The sequence below is a fragment of the Chlorocebus sabaeus genome, chromosome 11 (assembly GCF_047675955.1).
Source record: "Chlorocebus sabaeus isolate Y175 chromosome 11, mChlSab1.0.hap1, whole genome shotgun sequence".
NCBI lineage: Eukaryota > Metazoa > Chordata > Mammalia > Primates > Cercopithecidae > Chlorocebus > Chlorocebus sabaeus.
The window spans coordinates 32648558-32661032 of record NC_132914.1 but is presented as its reverse complement, the minus strand read 5'-3'; the positions used below and the strand labels follow the sequence as shown (position 1 = coordinate 32661032).

The following is a 12475-nucleotide window of genomic DNA, read 5'->3' as shown; positions in this document are numbered from 1 at the left end:
TATGTTCACGGAACCAAGCCAGGTCCAGCTACATTTTCTCAAGGCCCAATAACAAGAAGCAGAAAAACTAGGAAAGAAGGGAATTTATTGCTGTAACCAGATACAGGGAGCAGGCTGGAGATAATTCCACAAGATCAACTCAAAGTGTTACAATTTTCTTAGTGATGATATAGGTTGGGATTATATGCCTACATGCAGTACAGCGTTTGCCTAAATCTATTGTTAACTAATTTTGTGTCAACTAGAAGGTCAGAGGCAAACTAATGCTTACTAAGTCTGATTAAAAAGGCTCCAGTACCTTCAAGGCCTGTGTACTGTGGTACCGGAGTGATTATTTCTATCTTATCTCCTTTACAGCTTGGTCTAGAGAGCTGCCTTAGACTCTCTAATGTATCTATTCAAACAGCTGCCTCTGTTACCTTGACTGTCTCACATTTCGTTGACCCAAGAGGGGTCCTGGCACTAGGAATGAAAGACTGTCTCTATTATTTTGGTTTGCTCCAGATTAGGGAGAAGCCCACGCAAGGCTCCTACTGACCATACGTTTCATTTCTAGCTCCAATGTCTGGGCGCCGATTTCCCTAAGTTTAACCATTTGCTCAATGTTAAGGCAGCTCTGTGGAAATCTGTCTGTGTAACTGGAGTGCTATGCAGGCCTGTCTGTGTGATTGTCAGGGAGAATTGGCCTGCCACACTACACAAATCTAGGTGGTCTAGCCTACTATACACCTAGGTTACATGTATGGTTGACCTGGGAATACACGCTAACAAAGTTGGGAGTGCTCTGGAGTCCGCTACAAGTTGGAAGGTTTTTATGGGAAAGTTTAGAAGAAGGGAGGACTCCTGACAGCACAACCATCGTTTTCATTGGAGGGTGCAGCACAGAGGTTACAGTCATTGACTACAGACTGCAATATAAAGGCTAAAATATCGACACTTGATTCAAAAGTGAGTCAGAGTCCTCTTCAGTGTCAGGAGGTTGTGCGTTAATCAGTACTTGACAATTTGAGGAACTCACAATAGGATTCTTTACTCAGGGACAGGATGTTTGCATGAATCACAAGCCGTCCCCTAGGCGGTTAATTTAGAAGCCTGTTTACTTTAAAGTCAACTGCCCAAAAGTGCCCTGTAGTTTATCAGGCACTTACTAATGGAGCTTGCAGCACTGGAAGTTGTCTGGGTGAGTCACTGAGTGAGTGGTGATTGAATGTGAAAGCCTACAACATTACAGTGCACTACTGTAGATTATAAGCGCTGGACACTTAGGCTATGCTATGTTTATTATTTATTTATTTATGGATTATTTTATTTTATTTTGAGACAGGGCCTAGCTTTCTCACCTGGCTGGAGTGCAGTGGTGCAATCACAGCTCACAGAAGCCTCCACCTCCCTGGGCTCAAGAGATCCTCCCACCTCAGCCTCCCAAGTAGCTGGGACAACCGACGGCCAACACACGCAGTTAATTTTTTGTAAGTTTTGTAGAGATGGGGTCTTACTATGTTGCCCAGATTGGAAAACATTTTCTTAAATAATAAATCTTAGCTTACTGTAGCTTTTTTACTTTATAAACTTTAAAATTTTAAAAAGCTTTTGACTCTTTTGTAATAACACTTAGCTTAAAACACAAACACATTGGCCGGGCGCGTTGGCTCACACCTGTAATCCCAGCACTTTGGGAGGCCAAGGTGGGCAGATCATGAGGTCAGGAGTTCGAGACCAGCCTGGCCAGCATAGTGAAACCCGATCTCTACTAAAAATACAAAAATTAGCAGGGCATGGTGGTGCACACATGTAATCCCAGCTACTCAGGAGGCTGAGGCAGGAGAATCGCTTGAACCCAGGAGGCAGAGGTTGCAGTGAGCCGAGATCACGCCACTGTACTCCAGCTTGGGTGAAAGAGTGAGACTCTGTCTCAAAAAAAAAAAAACCCACAAACACATTGTACAGTGGTACAAAAATATTTCCTTTCTTTATATCCTTAATCTACAAGCTCTTTTTGTTTTTAAAACTTTTTTTGTTCGAAATTAAGATGTAAATACACACATTAGTCTAGGCCTACTTATAGTCAGGATCATCAATATCACTGTCTTCCACCTCCATGTCTTCTCCCACTAGAAGGTTCAGGGACAATAACATGCATGGAGCTGTCGTCTACTATGATAACAATGCCTTCTGGAACACCTCCTATAGGGCCTGCTGGAGGCTATTTTGCAATTAACTTTTTTTTTTTTAATAAGTAGGAGTATACTCTAAAATAACAACAAAGAATAGAGTAAGTATATATACCAGTAACATAGTCTTTTATTATCATTATAAAGTATTACGGACTGTACATAATTGGGCATGCTATACTTTTATATGACTGGCAGCACAGCAGGTTTGTTTAAACCAGCATCACCACAAGCACGCCAGTAATCCAGTGCGCTATGACATTAGAATAGCTACGATGTCACTAGGCAATAGGAATGTTTTAGCTCCATTATAAGGTACAAACCCACTGTCGTATATACAGTCTGCCATTGATCACAATGTTGTTATTCAGTGCATGACTGTAACTCCTGATTTGTGGCTTGTTGGACATTAACATTTAATTCACTATCTTAGGGTTCTCCAGAGAGACAGAATCAATGGGACATGATAGATATAGATTGGACAGATGATATAGATATAAATATAGATATAGGAAAAGGGATTTATTAGACGGATTGGCTCTCACAATTATGGAGGCTGAGAAGTTCCATCACAGGCCATCTGCGCGCTGGACACCTTGGGATGCCAGTAGTGTGGTTCAGCCCAAGTGCAAAAGCCTCAGAACCAGGGAAACTGATGGTATAACTCTCAATCTGAGGCCAAAGGCCTGAGAACCCTAAGGGCCACTGATGTAAGTCTTAGAGTCCAAAGGCCCGGGAGCCTGGAACTGTTGTCTGAGGACAGAAGAGGAAGAGTGCATCCCAGCTCTGGCAGACAGACAGACACATTCTCCTTTTCTGTTTTCATTCTCTCTGGGCCCCCAGCAAGTTGGATGGTGCCCACACACATTGAGGGTGAATATTTCCCACTTAGTCCGCTCAGACTCGTACGCTAGACACACCCAGAAACAATGCTTTATCAGGTTTCTAGGTATTCCTTAATCCAGTTAAACTGACACCTAAAATTAACTATCACACTCATGTCTTGTCCTAGAAATATTGTTGTTTCTCAAATGCTCTTTGAATTGGTCACTGCGTCTTTACTGGTTCCCTCATTAATTGGCGAGCTAAGTAAAATCTTTGACACATTTCCTTGCGTATTTGCCAGAGAGCCACATTGTTACCTTCTTGAAAACTATACTTTAACACGTCTCATAAGTACAAAAACATACTCTGGACCCAGGTCTTCCCCACTATCATGGGAAGAGGACCAGTGGTTGTACGTTGTGCATGTCACTAATTTTGAAAGACTGGTTCAACACTATGAAATAGTGATGTGAAGCAGTGGTCCCCATCCTATTTGGCACCAGGGACCAGTTTCATGGCAGACAGCTTTTCCATGGACTGGTGGTGGGGTAGGGATGGTTTCAGGATGAAACTGTTCCACCTCAGATCATCAGGCATTAGATTCTCATAAGGAGCACGCAACCAAGATCCCTCACATGCACAGTTCACAATAGAGTTCATGCTCCTATGAGAATCTAATGCCACCACTGATCTGACAGGAGGCAGAGCTCAGGCAGTAATGCTTACTCACCCACCACTCACCTGCTGTGTGGCCCCGTTTCGAACAGGGTTTGGGGACCCTTGATGTAAAGAACTGTGTTTGTTTTTGAGACAGAGTCTCACTCTGTTGCCCAGGCTGGAGTTCAGTGGCATGATCTCAGCTCACTGCAACCTCTGCCTCCCTGGTTGAAGTTACTCTTCTGCCTCTGCCTCCCGAATTGCTGGTATTACAGGCACGTGCCACCACGCTCAGCTAATTTCTGTAGTTTTAGTAGAGACGGGGTTTCACTGTGTTGGCAGGCTGGTCTCCAACTCCTGACCTCAGGTGATCTGCCTGCCTCAGTCTCCCAAAGTGCTGGGATTACAGGCAGGATCCACTGTGCCTGGCCAAGAACTGGTTCTAAGTTCAGTTTATTTCAAATCTTGGTGGCTACGTGGCTGTAATAACCAGAACAGATATCTCATGAAACCTCTTCATACACAACAATTAGGGTAAGGCTCATAGTAACAATAATATAAATCCGTATTTCAAACAGTGTTGGTAATTTTGAGTTTTGACCAACTTCTAATAAACTATGTTAGATTTTTATTATCTTGTCTTGTCAAACAGTAGACAAAGGGCTTCAACGCCTGTAGGAATAGAGGTCAGTGTTGTCAAACAGCTCCTTGTTCGCCGGCACATGCACTATTAGAGTTATCTTGAAAACCAGAAGTTTGTCTGTAGGAGTCTTTTTAAAGCCACTTATCTGTTGTGTAAAGATAGGTTTAGCTGAAACTAGATCATTCCATCTGCCTTTAAACAGGCACTCCTAACCTGTAATATGCTGCACTCTGAAGGGGTTCAGGGAGGAAAGTCACCACAATGTGATGCTTCTGTTCTTCCCCGAGGAGGTGACACATAATGGTGACAGAGATTCGGAGTGACGAATCCAGTGCACGCTGTGTAATCAATGTCAATAAAGTTTAAATTCTTGCTTTTTTAAATAAAAATAAAATGGACTAGGAATTCTGATGTGGTCTTCCTGCATCCCAGTGGCTTCACTGGCACTTTCCCTGGATTTCTTGCACAGCCCACTGGAGTCTTACAAAAGGATAACCTTTCAAGACTGAAGATTGGCAGTCACTAAGTGGGCCCTGCCACCTGGTGGCAGCGGCACCCCATGACTGTGAGATCTATTTTGCAAAGATAAATAAACTACTTATAAGAGTAACTGGGAATAGCTGAAGGAAGGAAGTTATACGGCCTCTGCTCAGTGACACATAGGTCTTTCTTCCTCCTGACCACTGAGCAGTGTTGACCTTTATCTGAGACCTTGTACCTCTGGAAAGCAGTGATAATCAGGCAGGCACAGTGGCTCACGCCTGTAATCCCCACACTTTGGGAGGCCAAGGCAGGTGGATTATGAGGTCAGGAGTTAGAGACCCACCTGGCCAACATGGTGAAACCCTGTCTCTACTAAAACAATAAAATAAAATAAATTAGCCTGGTTTGGTGGTGGGAGCCTGTAATTCTAGCTACTTGGGAGGCTGAGGCAGAAGAGTTGCTTGAACCCAGGAGACAGAGGTTGCAGTGGGCTGAGATGGCACCACTGCACTCTAGCCTGGGCAACACAGTAAGACTCTGTCTCAAAAAAAATTTTTTTGGCCGGGTGCCGTGGCTCCCGCCTGTAACCCCAGCACTTTGGGAGGCTGAGGCAGGTGGATTGCTTGAGGCCTGGAGTTCAAGACCAGCCTGGCCAACATATTGAAACCCCATCTCTACTAAAAATAAAAATTAGCTGGGCATGGTGGCACGTGCCTGTAGTCCCAGCTACTCGGGAGGCTGAGGCAGCAGAATCGCTTGAACCAGGGAGGTGGAGGTTTGCAGTGAGCCAAGATCGTACCGCTGAACTCCAGCTTGGGCAACAAAGTGAAATTCTGTCTCAAAAAAAAATTTTGGCCGGGTGCAGTGGCTCACGCCTGTAATCCCAGCACTTTGGGAGGCCAAGGCAGGCAGATCACCTGAGGTCGGGAGTTCAAGACTAGCCTGACCAACAGGGAGAAACCCCATCTGTACTTAAAAGAATACAAAATTAGTTGGGCGGGGTGGCGCATGCCTGTAATCCCAGCTACTCAGGAGGTTGAGGCAGGAGAATCACCTGAACCCAGGAGGCGAAGGTTGCAGTGAGCCGAGATCGCGTCATTGCACTCCAGCCTGGCAACAAGAGCAAAAAACTCCGTTCAAAACAAAACTAAAACAAAAACAAAAACAAAATAAGTAAAATACAATAAAGATAGAAAAAAAATGTGTTTATTTAAAAAGAAAAGAAGGCCGGGCGCGGTGACTCACGCCTGTAATCCCAGCACTTTGGGAGGCTGAGGCGGGCAGATCACGAGGTCAGGAGATGGAGACCATCCTGGCTAACATGGTGAAACCCTGTCTCTACTAAAACTACAAAAAATTAGCCAGGCATGGTGGCGGGCGCCTGTAGTCTCAGCTACTTGGGATACTGAGGCAGGAGAATGGCATGAACCCGGGAGGTGGAGCTTACGGTGAGCTGAGATCGCGTCATTGCACTCCAGCCTGGTCGACAGAGTGACACTCTGTTTCAAAAAAAAAGAAGAAAAAGAAAAGAAAAGAAAGCGATGATAAAGCACCCTGCACCCCCAGTGTCCCCCCAAATTGAACCCCATGCAACCCCCATCCTCCACCACCTTTTGTTTTTCAAAGTCCCCCATTCTTTTGTGTTCTTGGAGAAGACTTGCTCAGAGAACCATCCTTCTGCATAGGACATAGGTACAACTCACTGTCCACTGTCTTGTGACCCCATGGTTCTCGGGGTTGGCTCCCTTGTTCATCTGCAACAAGGCCAAACACAAATCCTCCAACTTCCCATTCTTTGTCGTAGTTGACTAGCTAAGATTAGAACAATTTGTTTCCCTGAGAATAATATTTCCTGTTCAGCTAAGTGACAGACAGTTCTGCATGCAAAACAACCCCAACTGCAGATCACCCCACTACAGCTTGTTTACTCCTCTCTATATAAGTCTAGGGCAAAAGCACCCTGCTGAGATCCTTTGATCTTTGCCTCTCAAGTGTTTTTTATCAATCTGCTTACTTCTCTGGGTTTTGTCTTTGACACAACCCTCAATTTCTCTTTGAAGAAGCGTCACCTTCACCAAACCCAAGTGTGTCCTCCAGACAGATTACTGCTCATTCTGCACAAGGCCTCCTAGGTAAAACTTCTCCCCCAAAAGAGAAATACCTCTTTTTTTTTTTTTTGAGACAGTCTTGCTCTGTTGCCCAGGCTGGAGTGCAGAGTGCAATGGTGCAATCATGGCTTTCTGCAGCCTCAACCTCCCAAGCTCAAATCATCCTCCCACCTCAGTCTCCTGAGTAGCTGAGACTATAGGCATGGGCCACCACACCCAGCTAGTTTTATCATTATTATTATTATTACTATTATTATTGTGATGGAATCTCACTCTATCTCCTAGGCTGGAGTGCAGTGACCCAACCTTGGCTCATTGCAGCCTCCCCCTTCCGGGTTCAAGTGATTCTCCTACCTCAGCCTCCCGAGTAGCTGGGATTACAGGTGCATAACACCACAAACAGTTAATTTTTGTATTTTTAGTAGAGACAGGGTTTTGTCATGTTAGCCATGCTGGTTTTAAACTCCTGACCTCAGGTGATCTGCCTACCTTGGCCTCCCAAAGTGCTGAGATTACAGGCATAAGCCACCGTGCCCAGCCCCAGCTAAATTTTTATTTTTTGTAGAGATAGGATTTTGCTATGTTGCCCAGGCTGGTCTTGAACTCCCTGGGCTCAAGAAAACTGTCTGCCTTGGCCTCCTAAAATGCTAGGATTACAGGCATGAGCCACCATGCCCAGCCTTCTCTTTATTTTTAAAACTCAAACTTCATAGAACATATGTATCTCTCAATATAACATTTCCAGCTAACAATTCTATAGAAAAATCACAAGATTTTTACATCCTAAACATAATACAGTATTTTTTTTAAAAATGAAATGCAAGAAAGGCCTTTTATTCCAAATATTATTGATATTTCTTCAGAGTCTGTTGAGGATTGTGTTGCATCTGCCCCAAAAGATGTGTTGAAGTCCTAAGCCTTGGTACCTGTGAGTGTGACCTTACTTGGAAATAATCTTTGCAGATGTAATTAAGATTTAAGTTAGGATGAGGTCATACTCGGGTACTGTATTGGTCCATTTGCATTAAAGGAAACCTGAGGCTGGGTAATTTACAAAGAAAATAAGTTTAATTGCCTCACAGTTCTGCAGACTGTACAAGAAGTGTCAGAGATGACAAATTCCTGTTCTTTGTTTCTTAAAACCAACTTCCTTATACTTCCTTGTCTCCTAGCTACCTGTTCTGAAAAAACCTTCCTGCCTTTGCCGCACCCAGACAAGTCCAGATATGCCTTCCTGCCTAATAATGGACTCTCTTCCTTCCTGCCTAATAGACCCTATTCAATTTTAAACCTTACCCAATCAAATTAGCTTAGATTGTGAGGTCCAACCCCAGCCAATGGGGAAAGGACACAGAAGTGCTAGGAACTGCATTAGAGATAAAAACACTTTTCCTACCCCACTCGGTCTGCTCTTGCGATCATGACTGTCGCAAACTGCACCCTTCTGCAGAAGTAAATTTGCCTTGCTGAGAAATCCTGTGTTCGAGTGCTCATTTTTTTTGTGACTCTGAGCTCTTATTTCTAAAAGAAGCAAGGTGCCAGTGTCTGCTTCTGGGGAAGCCTCAGGAAGCTTCCAATCATGGTGGAAGGCAAGGAGAGCCAGTGTGCCACATGGCAAGAGATTTTAACAATCAGAGTGTACACTAACTAATAGAGCAAGAACACATTCATTACTGTAGGGAGGGCATCAAGCCATTCATGAGGGATCTGTCCCCATGACCCAAACATCTCCTTCTATGCCCCACTTCCAACACTGGGGGTCACATTTCAATTTGAGATTTGGAGGGGACAAATATTCAAACTATATTAAGCAGTATGAACTCAATCCAATATGACTGCTGTCCTTATGAGAAGCAGAGAAGAGACACCGAGACAGACCCAGTAAGAATGCCATGAGGCAACGGAGACAGTGATTAAAGTGCTGTATCAACAAGCATTTACTGGCAACATCAGAGGCTAAAAGTAAGGCATGGAACAGATTCTTCCCTGGAGGCTTCAGAAAGAGCATGGCCCTGCCAAGACCTTGATTTTGGACTTCTGACTTCCAGAACTGTAAGAGAATACATTTCTGTTTTTTCAACCCACCCAGTTTGTGGTGCTTTGTTATGGCAGCTCTAGAAAACTAATATAGAGTCCCTGTGGACGTTTTGGAAAAGAAGAAGTAAAAACTAAAAGGCAGAAATGAAATCCACGGGCAGACAGCCTGGCACTGCACCCTGGGTCTGGTAGTTAAAGATCAACCCCTGACCTAATTGGTTCTGTTATCTATAGATTACAGACCTTGTATAGAAATGCACTGTGAAAATCCCTATCTTGTTTTGTTCTGATCTAATTACCGGTGCACGCAGCCCCCAGTCACATACCTGCTGCTTGCTCAATCAATAACGACCCTCTCACGTGCACCCCCTTAGCATTGTGAGCCCTTAAAAGGGACAGGAATTGCTCACTCGAGGGCTCAGTCCTGCCGTTGCTCCTGAACAAATAAACCCTTTCCTTCTTTAACTTGGTGTCTGAGGAGTTTTGTCTGCCACTTGTCCTGCTACACTGTATATTCCAAAATTGCTAAGTGAATACATTTCAAATGCTCTTCCTACCAAAAAAAATGATGAGTATTGACTGGGCATGGTGGCTCACACCTGTTATCCCAGAGTTTTGGGATGCCAAGGCAGGCAGATCATTTGAAGCCAGGAGTTCAAGGCCAGCCTAGGCAACATAGTGAGATCCTGTCTCTATAGAAAATTTAAAAATTAGCCAGACATGGTGGTGTGTGCCTGCAGTCTTAGCTACTCAGGAGGCTGAGGTGGGAGGATGACATGAGCCCAGGAGTTTGAAGTTACAATAAGCTATGATGGTGCCACTGCACTCCATTCTGGGCAACAGAGTAATCTATAGATAACAGAACCAATTAGATCAGGGGTCGATCTTTAACTACCAGGCCCAGGGTGCAGCGCCAGGCTGTCTGCCGTGGATTTCATTTCTGCCTTTTAGTTTTTACTTCTTCTTTCTTTGGAGGCAGAAATTGGGCATAAGACAATATGAGGGGTGGTCTTCTCCTTTATTCCCCCCTTTTGAGACTCTCACTCATTTTATTAGTGGGAGTTCTCCCTTTCATTCTCACTACCCATGTCTTCTTGCAAGACAGATCGATAGTGATTCATATAGCACACTTGTGCCTTATGGTGAACTAAGGTAACGATGAAGCTTTTTATCATTCGAAGAAGTACAGGTAGCAAGCAAGGGAGCAGTAAGTAGGTTCCTATTACTATTATAACTCTTAGCGTTGGGAGCCATTTTCTAAACATGGCCCTAGGATCAAATCTATGCCACACTTGCACGGGCACATGTGCCAGTTTTGTCATATCTCTAACCATGTCTTCAACTACTTGCCCGTGATTTTCTATGTGTAGGCAGCAATTAGTAAGGTTAAATTTCCTACAGATCTCTCCTTCAGCTGCTAGCAAGTAGTCGAGAGCTAATCTATTTTGACAGATAGCATTTCTCATCTGAGTTTCTTGCCAGGCCAGGATAGTCAAGGCTCTGCCAGTTTTATTAAAACAAATTTCTTGTTTTTCCTGGAATTTCTGGTACTGGCACATTTAGTTCACCATAGAAAGTTTGAAACACTGGCTCAGGAGAGCATTTGTAAACTTCTCCTCGAACCAAGATATTTACTCGAGGATCCAGTCTGGCCCTATCGATTCCTAAGGTCACATGCTCCTCTTTTTTCCAGCGAGGATCAAGGGATTGGTTATTACTAGCTCTAAGGGGTTACATTGACCCTTAGTATAGGAAGGGCCATTTTTTCCTTTCTGAATGTGGACTGGATCCTTTTCATCATTTTTTTTTAATCCAAGTGGCCTAAATGACACAAGACCAGTATTTACATCTATTTCCACACAGTTCTAATTTATGACAGATGTACTTGTTTTCTGCCATATAGCCTCTTTTCTACTTAAGAGAACTACACCTTATTCCTAACTTATTACTATTAGTGACAGCACAGGCATCAAATTTTAAGGTGACTTGCTTGGGCACCCTTTTTTTCTTCTGTTATGGCTAACACTTTACTCATATTGTTTATGAGCCCCCACCAGTCCTCAATCCTTAAACTTATTTTAAAAACTGTGGTCATGGGAAGCTCAGATGGGTCATAACACACATCAGGTGGTCATTTCCTGGGCTACATACCTTGTATAGAATAACATTATACAAACAAGTTCTTTTAGAGTTCCAGTACACTTATAATAACCATAAAATAATAGGACCATAGCAACCTTTGTCCTACCTCACTGACTTGATGTGTACACTGGGAACAGCCCTCAGTCTGAGGAAGGTCAGTTGAAGTCCTTATTGTACACATCCAAATTTTAAGGAAAATGAGTCCTGCAATGAGTTTCCTCATGCTTCAGCCATGTGTGGACCAGTCAGCTTCCAGGTGTGACTGGAGCAAGGCTTGTCGTCTTCCTCAGAGTCACTTTGCAGGGGTTGGTGAAGCTGCTCCCGTCCACTTACTGCTTACAGCCTACTGATGTTTTAAGGATAGTCTTGGAGATTGGGCCTACTAGAATAAACTGAGTCCAACACCTCTATACAGTTATGTTAAACTGGGCTCTGATACCAGGAGCAAGGTGGTGGGGTTTAGGGTGTTGCAAACTTCCATGGTTATGTGGGGATTTTCACATAGCAAGCTTTGGTACTTGGTTAATCTATCATTTGTTAACCAATGATGTCCTTTGGTATTTATTAAAGTTACCACCGCATAGGGGGCCTTTATATTCAGGTTTTGTCTAAGGGTTAGTTTATCTGCTTCTTGTGCTAACAGGGCCTGTGCTGCTAGGGCCCTTAGACCTGGGGGCCAGCCTTTGGAAACCTTGCGTAGTTGTTTTGAGAGATAGGACACTGGCCTTGGCCAGGGCCCCCACAGTCTGGCTTAAAACTGCAACTGCCATTTATTCTTTTTCTGACACATAGAGTGTAAAGAGTTTTGTCAGGTCAGGTAGCCTCAGGGCTGAGGCCGACATGAGGTTTTTTTTAACTCATGAAAAGCTCGTTGCTGTTGGTTGTAATAGACGTAGTTTATCTAATCTACATTTTTATTAACTGTCACCTACTAAATTATTGACTCAAATCCTGCAGCTATTTGATTTCAAGCTTTAAATTGATCTGGTATTCCTCGTGGGACTCCAGTTGCATCTAAATAGACATGAGAGTCGAAAGACCCATAAGGGGCTTGTCTCGCTTTATGATGTCTTATTATTTTTTTTCCTTCTGGTTGATGAAATGCCAGGGTGAAAGGGATAGCCAATTGGACTAAAGTACAAGTGCCACTCCAGTTATTCAGCAGACTGCCCAGTAAAGGTCCACGACAATACCACCACACATCCGCTCAGGGATGAACAAGGGTTGACTGATTGATAAGCTCTTGAAAATTCTTAAGCTCACTGCATCCTTTCAGGTCTCCAAGGAATGCTAAGTTTCCTCCCTGTCGTGAGAGATATGAAGTGACCTTAGTGTTGGGAGATGGAAGCTGGATGGCCCTTGGGGGCTGAACCGCAGGGTGCTGGACTTTGGGATATAGCAGAGAGAGC

At 43.9% G+C, this 12475-nt stretch overlaps 1 long non-coding RNA gene across 1 annotated transcript in view; it reads left to right on the top strand.

Moving 5' to 3' along the window:
- The window catches only part of LOC140712847 (uncharacterized), a 35054-nt gene extending 25026 nt beyond the window's left edge, over nt 1-10028 (top strand). The window contains exon 3 of the long non-coding RNA XR_012094652.1: nt 8060-10028. This is a non-coding gene — a long non-coding RNA (uncharacterized lncRNA). The remainder of the gene's footprint in view (nt 1-8059) is intronic.
- The last annotated feature ends 2447 nt before the right edge of the window (nt 10029-12475 follow it).